Source organism: Medicago sativa, chromosome 4 (assembly GCF_051527215.1).
Source record: "Medicago sativa cultivar Bolivia chromosome 4, Bolivia_mono, whole genome shotgun sequence".
NCBI lineage: Eukaryota > Viridiplantae > Streptophyta > Magnoliopsida > Fabales > Fabaceae > Medicago > Medicago sativa.
This window is the reverse complement of record NC_140752.1, coordinates 47,988,036-47,997,623: the sequence shown is the minus strand read 5'-3', so window position 1 is coordinate 47,997,623 and position 9,588 is coordinate 47,988,036.

Below are 9,588 nucleotides of genomic sequence, written 5' to 3'. Positions count from 1 at the left end.
GAGAGTTTTGATGATAACAAGGTATTAAAAATTGTCAATTGGATAAGCTAATATTTGTTCAAGTGTACAGGACCATAGACAAAAATTTGACATCATAAATAGGTTCTGGAAGAACAAAAGTGAGCTAGGAAGCTTGAAGCATCTGAAGAGAAGTGTTCCTGAAGTCAAAGTGCTCCTGAAGTGATGACGTCATCAGAAGCAAGTTCATCGGAAGCACCTCATTAGAAGCAAGATCACCAGAAGTTGTAGTTCATCAGGAGATGCAAGACTTAAAGCTTCAAAGGTTGTTCACTGGATTTAATCTCGTCTAAGTATTGCAGAAGACTGGAAGAGTGAAGCAACGACTATTTTGAAAGGATTTGAAGGCATTGGATGCTTGTTCTTTAAAGAGCGTTGACAAAGTACAATTGTACGAAGTGTACAACCACTACCTCCAGTACTCTGTTTTTGTCTCTGCTACAAGACAAGAAAAACAGCTCTGCCTGCAACGATGTTCCTTCACAATAAGAATGGATTTGAAATTGATCCTTCATAGGACAATAACCATATCAGGTAAAAGATCATTGGTGATTGATCAAAGCTTCAAATGACTCTTTTTGATGTGATGGCAATTCACAACGTCTCTTTCACACCTCTATTTAAAGGAGTGAAGACTTAGAGATTGACAAGGACTCAACAACAATTTACAAGTGCCAAAACTCTGCTGAAATTGTTCTGCATTCAAAGTTCACTTAGAATTTCTTTTTCAAAGTTCATATCTTAGAAATTCTAGAGTCTTAAGAGTCTGTATCTGATTTGTATTGTGAGCACCACTGATTGTGTATCAAGTGTTCAACCTCAAACATTTTCTTTGTAATTTTGTTTGATTAGAAGTCTCTTGCAATTGTGCTTGAGCATTAGAAGTGTCTTGATTGTGTTCAGGAGCATAGGAAGTCTCTTGCAGTTGTGCTTGAGCAGTTTGAAGTCTCTTGCTAAGTTTAGCACTGAGCAGTTGTAATCACATATTACATTTTAGTGAACTCTCCTTGGAAGTCAAGGGGGACAAGACAACTTCCGGTTTGTGGAAGGAACCTGTATAATTGCTTTGTGTCTTTCTTCTTTCTCTCTCTCTGTTTTTACCCGCTGCAAGCTAGTCCTGATCATCACTTCAGAAGCAGAACTCTATTTGCTTCTGATCAGTGTTTTCAGCTTAGGAGAAAACGAATAAAAAGCTAACACAATTCGAACCCCCTTCTTGTGTTTTTCTCACCTTCAATTGGTATCTAGAGCCTTGGTCTATTATCTTAACACTTAACAGTGTAACAGAAAAAGATCTGAGAAAAACATGTCTGGTGACTCCTCTAGTTCTGGATCTGGGGACAACAATGTTGTTCCAAATGATTATGGTGATAACAAGAAATCTAACTCTGGAAAAGTTCCCAAGTTCAATGGAGATCCTAAAGAATTTTATTGGTGGAAAACCAACTTCTACAGCTATGTCATGGGTTTAGATGAAGAACTATGGGACATACTTGAAGATGGTGTTGGTGACTTGGTCCTTTATGAAGAAGGAGATGCTGTTGATAGAAAGAAACATACTCCTGCTCAGAAGAAAATTTACAAGAAGCATCATATTATCAGAGGAGCACTTGTCACTGCTATACCTAAAGCAGAGTATATGAAGATGAATGACAAATCCACTGCTAAGGCAATGTTTGATTCTCTTTGTGCAAATTATGAAGACAGCAAGAAGGCCAGATAAGCAAAAGCTCTTTTGCTTGTTCATCAATATGAGTTGTTCAAGATGAATGATGATGAAATTATTGAGGAGATGTACTCAAGGTTTCAAACTCTAGTCTCTGGACTACAAATGCTGAAGAAGAGTTATGTTGCTTCCGATCATGTTAGCAAGATACTAAGAAGCTTGCCTGCTAGATGGAGACCTAAGGTTACTGCTATTGAGGAAGCTAAAGATTTAAACACTTTAAGTGTTGAAGATCTTGTGAGCTCTCTCAAGGTTCTTGCGATAAGTCTTAATGAACATGAGCCTGCTAAGAAGAGTAAAACTATTGCTCTACCATCTAAAGGGAAGTCATCAAAAGCTCATAAAGTTATTGAATCTGAAGAAGAGTCACCTGATGGAGGCTTTGATGAAGATCCTACTGAGAAGATGGCTATGCTTTCTAACAAGCTTGAGTATATGGCAAGGAAGAACAGGAAGATTCTGAGTAAGAGAGGTGGCTACAAGAGCTCCAAGAAAGATGATCATAAGGGATGCTTCAACTGTAAGATGCCTGGACATTTCATTGCAGATTACCCTGATCTTCAGAAGGAGAAATCAAAGGATAAGTCAAAGAAATCAAGTTTCATCACAAGGAAATTCAGAAAGCAGATTAAGAAGAGTTTAATGGCAAACTGGGAATATTTAGATAGTGAATATGGGTCTGAAAAGGAAGAAGCTGAAGATGAAGCAAATGTAGGTATGTGGTTAGTGGCTACTGTGACTTCAGAAGCAGAACCTGATTCAGAAATAGAGAAGAACTTATTGAATCTCTTAAAGAACTCCTAGAGAAGAACTTATTGAATCTCTTAAAGAACTCCTTACACAATTTGAACTTAGAACCAATGAGTTGAAAGATTTAAATGAAAAATATGTTGATTTAATGAAACAACAAGAATAAACTCTATTGGATCTGAAAGCTTCTGAAGAAGGACTTAGAGGCTTTGACTTCATTTGTAAAACTTATGAAGAAAAGCTCAAGTATCTTTGTCAGAAGCTACAAGAAAAGTGTAATTGAAAGTCTTTAAGCAAACATGAAATTTCTCTTGAGGATTTTATCATCTCTGGTATTGACAGAAGCAAAGTTGCTTCAATGATTTATAGCATTTACAGAAACAATGGTAAAGGGATTAGATTTTCAGGAGGGAAACCTAATGAAATCATTCTTAAAGCATGTTGTGAATGCATCAAGGAAGGATTGAAAACCTTCTTTGTACCTGAAGGTGCTAAGTTTGAAACCGAAGTTGAGTCAGAACCCGAAGCTTCCAGCTCTAAGGCTAAGATTACATCAAATCCAAAGAACTCTAAGCTAAAAGGAATGATAAACTCTGATTCTAGGACTTCAAAGATCATGATTCTGAAGAGATTAGAACATGTTCCTCAGAGTCTGTTGAAACCTGAATATGAGGTCCTGATGTCTAAGTTTCATAAGAACAAAACAGTTGTTTCTCCTGTGGAATGAAAACCAAAAGGTGTTAAACCTAAGGTAATGGTTAATCAGAAGCTATAAAACTCACAGCACAAGGTACAAGAAGTGAAGAGTAAAACTTCCAGTACTAACCTAAAAGGACCCATAAAACAATAGGTACCTAAATCTGAAATTGTCAATGCTACAGATATGTCTAAGAGCAAAAGAAAAGCAAAAATCATGGTACCTAGACAGCGGTTGCTCAAGGCATATGACAGGAGAGAAGTCTTTGTTCCTCACCCTCACAAAGAAAAAAGGAGGAAATGTGAAGTTTGGAGGCAACCAGTCTGGCAAGATCATTGGTACAGCAACTCTATCTCAATTAATAATGTGTGGTTGGTAGATGGTCTTGAACATAACCTTTTGAGTATCAGTCAGTTTTGTGATAATGGTTATGATTTGATGTTTGAAAAGACCAACTGCACAGTAATCAACAAAGATAACAAGTCCATAGTATTCAAGGGAAAGAGGATGGAGAATGTCTATAAAATTAACTTCTCTAAACTGGTTGACCAGAAGGTAATTTACCTTTTTGATGAGTCAATAATTAGTTATTTTTATATAATATTTAGTTTCGTTTTATTTAGATTTAAGTTTATTTTATTTAAGTATTATTTCCTTTTTGAGCTATTTTACTTCAATTGCATATTATTATATTTCAGGAACGAATGTTTGATAGATTGAGTCTTGGAGCAAAAGAAAGAGGACTAGGAGCTGATTTGGGGTGAAAAGTACGAAGATTGAAGACAAAAATATGATCCCCCAAAGTCAGAAGCTTGGCCGGGCAAAGGCCAACAATTGGCACGGCCGTGCCACCCTCCGCAGCCACTACGCTTTTGCTTCAAGAATTAGTCGTCCGTTTCGACCAAAGCCCGTGGTTTCTTGTGGAACATTCTAGTGAATAGTTGCTTACGTTTTAAGTCGACAATATGACTATATAATATTAGGAGGAATGAAATAATCATCAATCATCCATCCTCTGTCCACCCAAAACAATCATGACAACTGTCTCCTTCAATGCGTCCACCACTGAGTCCTCCTCCTCCTCCTCCTCCTCCTCCTCCTCCTCCTCCTCCTCCTCCTCCTCCTCCCTCCCTCCCTCCCTCCCCCCCCCCCCTCCTCCCCCCCCCCCCTCCTCCCCTCCTCCTCCTCCTCTCTTCTTCTTCTTCTTCTTCTTCTTCTTCTTCTTCTTCTTCTTCTTCTTCTTCTTCTTCTTCTTCTTCTTCTTCTTCTTCTTCTTCTTCTTCTTCTTCTTCTTCTTCTTCTTCTTCTTCTTCTTCTTCTTCTTCTTCTTCTTCTTCTTTCTTCTTTCTTCTTCTTCTTCTTCTTCTTCTTCTTCTTCTTCTTCTTCTTCTTCTTCTTCTTCTTCTTCTTCTTCTTCTTCTTCTTCTTCTTCTTCTTCTTCTTCACATAAATCAACATATAGTCATTACATTTCCACATAATTCCTTACAATCCAAATAAAGGAACAAATACAACATATGATCACAAACATTATATTCCCTCACTCAACAGCATTCATACATCATCTCATAATCATTAATCCATTCATAAAAGGTTGATAAACAATAGGCTCTCAAAAATCATTTTTTAATCAAATTCGCCTCTCAAGGTCAAAATATTTCAAGTAATTGAGCATTTAAGTCAAAACCAAGTACACAAGCGTTCAATCGCCTATGTCATGTGTTCTCACAAGTCACATATATGCAGTAGAGGTTACATAGGCATTTCATCGGCCAAATACGATGAATTCATGAAAAACTCAAATTTCGTCTCACTTTATCACTGTTCACAAAAATTCTCATTTTCAAAGCAAAACAAGTTACTACTTGATGAAACCAATCACAACCAATTTTAGAAATCATAGGAACAATATACAACTTTAATCCCACCTCAAACTCCGAAGAAAAACGAGTTTTCGGAAAAATCGACGTTTGGACCGTTTTTTATAAAAGTTAGACGATTTTCACAAATTCAAGTCCAAACTAATTCAAATCATGTTCCAGTAGGATTAAAGGTATAAACAGATGTTAATTAAGTCCAAGGAAACATTTTAGAAGCATTAGATTGGTCCCCAAAAGCTCAAAACAAACAAAACCGAAAAACTGTTTTATGGGCAATTTCGCTATTAGCGAAATTTTCGCTATTAGCTCAATTTTTGCTACTAGCTCAATTTTCGCTATTAGCCTCAATTTTCGCTATTACCGAAAAAACTCCAGACAGTTTCGCTATTAGCGAAACTCTGGCGAATTTCTTCAGCAGTTACGGGTTTTCACACCATTTTCACCCAAAATCCCATTTTTCGAATCCCCAAAGTCCCAAACCAAGTTCCAGAAAGTGTTTATGGGTCAAAAGAGGTTCAATACACTTAAACAAACATGATTCAAGCATTAAGAACAACAACATAGCTCATTTCATCAAAATCACAAAATTTTCTCAAATACCAACATAACCACAAATCTCCTCATGAATCCATAAACAACGATTCCAGTTACACCAATTCGATTCTAACAGTTCAACAATCATCATCAACAACAAATGAACACGAATTCTTGCACAATTAACATCACAACCTCATTTCTCATCAAATTTGCTCAAGAACACAATATACCCATATTTATTCATTTCATCATGTTAATTCACATACTCACATACAAATATCATGCAAATCATGTTCTCAAACATAACAACAACAATCAGGCACGAATTCACAACATTTAGGTTCAATTCATCAATTTCACAAAATGGGTAAAAAGAAAAAGTTATGAAATTATGAGTGAAGCCTAACCCCCTTACCTCTAGCACCAAGATTCTCTAACCCAAGCTTCAATTTAGCTCCTAGATGATGAATCCCCTCTTTTAGCTCTAGCCTTTGTTCTTGTTCTCCTCTCTAGCCTCTAACTCTTCTCTTCTCAATTGAAAAATGTAGTAAAACCCTATCTCTCCCCTAACATTAGTTTATATAGGCTCCCTTAATTGGGCTTAACTCACCACACCTTAATGGGTCTAACCCATTTCTATTCTAACACCCAAAAATTGTTTAACTCACTTAACGGTAAAACATCACACTAACGGTCACTTACCGGTAAATAAAATAATTACTACACCCTCTCTAGTAACTTGGTGAAATAATAACTCTCACTAAGCACTAAAAATAATCCTCAACCAAAATTAGAAAATTACCCTTACTCTCAAAATGACCAAAATGCCCCCAAGTCCAAAATGATTAAAATACCCTTCGAACACCGAATTCTACAATTCCCAAAAAAATACACACAGAGGCAAATAATCACACATGAGCACATATAATACACACAAATAAATAATAAAATAAAACTAGCGAAAATCGGGTTGTTACAACTCTCCCCCACTAAAAAGAATTTTCGCCCTCGAAAATTACCTGAAGGAAACAACTCTGGGTACGCAACCCTCATCCTACTCTCCGATTCCCAAGTGGCACTCTCACTAGTCGATCCAACCCAAATCACTTTAACCAAAACGATCTCCTTGCCATACAACCGCTTCATCTCCCGATCTTCAATCCTCACTTGCCAAGTCTCAACAGTCAAATTATCTCTTACTTCCAAATCATCCACTTGAATCACATGAGACACATCATACACATACTTCCGCAATTGAGACACATGAAACACATCATGAAGATTCGACAAAGATGGTGGTAACGCAATCCGATACGTTACAACCCCAACCTTCTCAACAATCTCAGAAGGTCCAACAAAACGAGGAGTCAACTTCCGACACTTCAAAGCACGACCAACACCGGTTACAGGATTCACTCTCAAAAACACATGATCACCAACCTGAAACTCAAGGTCTTTTCTCCTCTTATCATGATTACTCTTCTGCCTACTCTGAGACGCTCTCATCTTCTCTTGAATCATCTTAACCTTCTCGGTCGTCTCTTGCACAACTTCTAGTCCTAACAAAGCACTTTCACCTGACTCATACCAACACAAAGGAGTCCTACACCTCCGACCATACAAAGCCTCAAATGGTGCCATTCCGATACTAGAATGAAAACTGTTGTTGTAAGTAAACTCAATCAACGGTAAACATTCGACCCAACTGACACCTTGCTCCAACACACAAGCTCTCAACAAATCTTCCAAACTCTGAATAGTCCTCTCTGTCTGACCATCTGTCTAGGAATGATAAGCAAAACTCAGCCTCAACTTAGTTCCCAAAGCAACTTGCAAACTCTCCCAAAACTTAGAGGTAAATCTTGGATCCCGATCCGACACAATACTAGAAGGAATACCATGCAATCAAACAATCTGCTCAGCGTAGATCTCCACCAACTTCGCCCAGATATACCGGTCTTATTAGGAACAAAATGTGCCGACTTCGTCAGCCGATCAACGATCACCCAAATCGATTCAAAACCCTTAGCAGTCTTCGACAACGCACCCACAAAGTCAATTGATATATTATCCCACTTCCACTCTGGCACAAACAACGGTTGCATCAAACCTGATGGTCTCTGATGTTCAATCTAAGACTTCTGACAAACCAAACAAGCATACACAAACTCTGCAATATCCTTCTTCATTCCAGGCCACCAAAACACTTCTTTAAATCCTAATACATCTTAATCGCTCCTGGATGAATACTCAAACTACTTCTGTGACCTTCTTCCAAAATCCTTCTCTTAAGCTCAAGAACTCTCGGTACACAAACACGATCACGAAACATCAAAACACCGTTCTCACTCAATCTGAAGTCTCCACCCTTACCTTGGTTAACCAACACCACACGATCAACAAGTTCCAAATCTTCCTTCTGACCATTCTTAATCTCTTCAAAAATATTACTCGTCAGCTTCAACGTTCCTAACCTCACACCATCCGGCGTCAACTCACTAACCAAACTCAAATCTCAAAACTGCTCAATCAACTCCAACTCTTTCACCATTAAGGCAGACATATGCAACGACTTCCTACTCAAAGAATCAGCAACAACATTCGCCTTCCCAGGGTGATAGCTCAACTGAAAGTCAAAATCCTTAAGATATTCCAACCATCTCCTCTGTCTCATATTCAACTCCTTCTGGTCAAACAAATACTTCAAACTCTTGTGATCACTGAACACTTCAAACTTAGAACCGTACAGATAATGCCTCCAAATCTTCAACACATACACAACGCCGCTAATTCCAAATCGTGAGTCGGATAATTCTTCTCATGTACTTTCAACTGCCTCGAAGCATAAGCCACAACCTGACGATTCTGCATAAGCAAACCGCCAAGACCCATCTTAGAAGCATCACAATACACAACAAACGATTCCTTCGGATTCGGCAAAATTGACATTGTTGCCGAAGTCAACCTCTTCTTCAACTCTTGGAAACTCTTCTCACACTTGGCATCCCAAACATAAGCTTGTCCTTTCCGAGTCAACTGCGTCAATGGCAACGCCAACTTAGAGAATTCCTCAATGAACCACCGATAATAACCTGCCAATCCAAGAAAACTTCTCACTTTGCAACACTGCATCAACCTTCGACGGATCCACGATAATACCACCTTTAGAAATCACATGACCAAGGAAACTCACTTCTCGCAACCAGAACTCACACTTCGACAACTTAGCAAACAACCTCTTCTCTTTCAACACTCCCAACACAATCCTCAAATGCTCGACATGCTCTTCTTCAGACTTCGAATATACCAAAATATCATCGATAAACACCACCACGAAACGATCCAAAAAAGGATGAAATATTCTATTCATATATTTCATGAAAACACCTGGCGCATTAGATACTCCAAATGGCATCACAGAATACTCATAGTGTCCATACCTTCTGAACGCAGTTTTGGATATATCTTCCGCCTTTACTCTAATCTGATGATATCCTGATCTCAAATCAATCTTGCTGAACACTTCTGCACCAACCAACTGATCCATCAAATCATCAATCCTTGGAAGCGGATACCGATTCTTGATTGTCACCTTGTTCAACTGCCGATAATCCACACATAACCTCATGCTTCCATCCTTCTTCTTAACCAACAACACAGGGGCACCCCACGGAGAAACACTTGGCCTGATAAACTGCTACTCGAGCAACTCTTCCAACTGCTTCTTCAACTCATCCAACTCTGATGCAGACATCTGATAAGGCGTAATCGAAATAGGACTCGTTCCAGGTACCAAATCAATTGCAAACTCAACTTCCCTCTCCGGCGGTAACTCGGTAACGTCGTCCGGAAAAACTTCTGGAAACTCTTGCACTACCGGCAAATCACCAACTCCTTTCTCACTACTTTCCTTCAAGGAAGCAAACATCATGAACACACTAGCTTCACCATCCAAAGACTTCTTCACTTGCTCCGCGGTC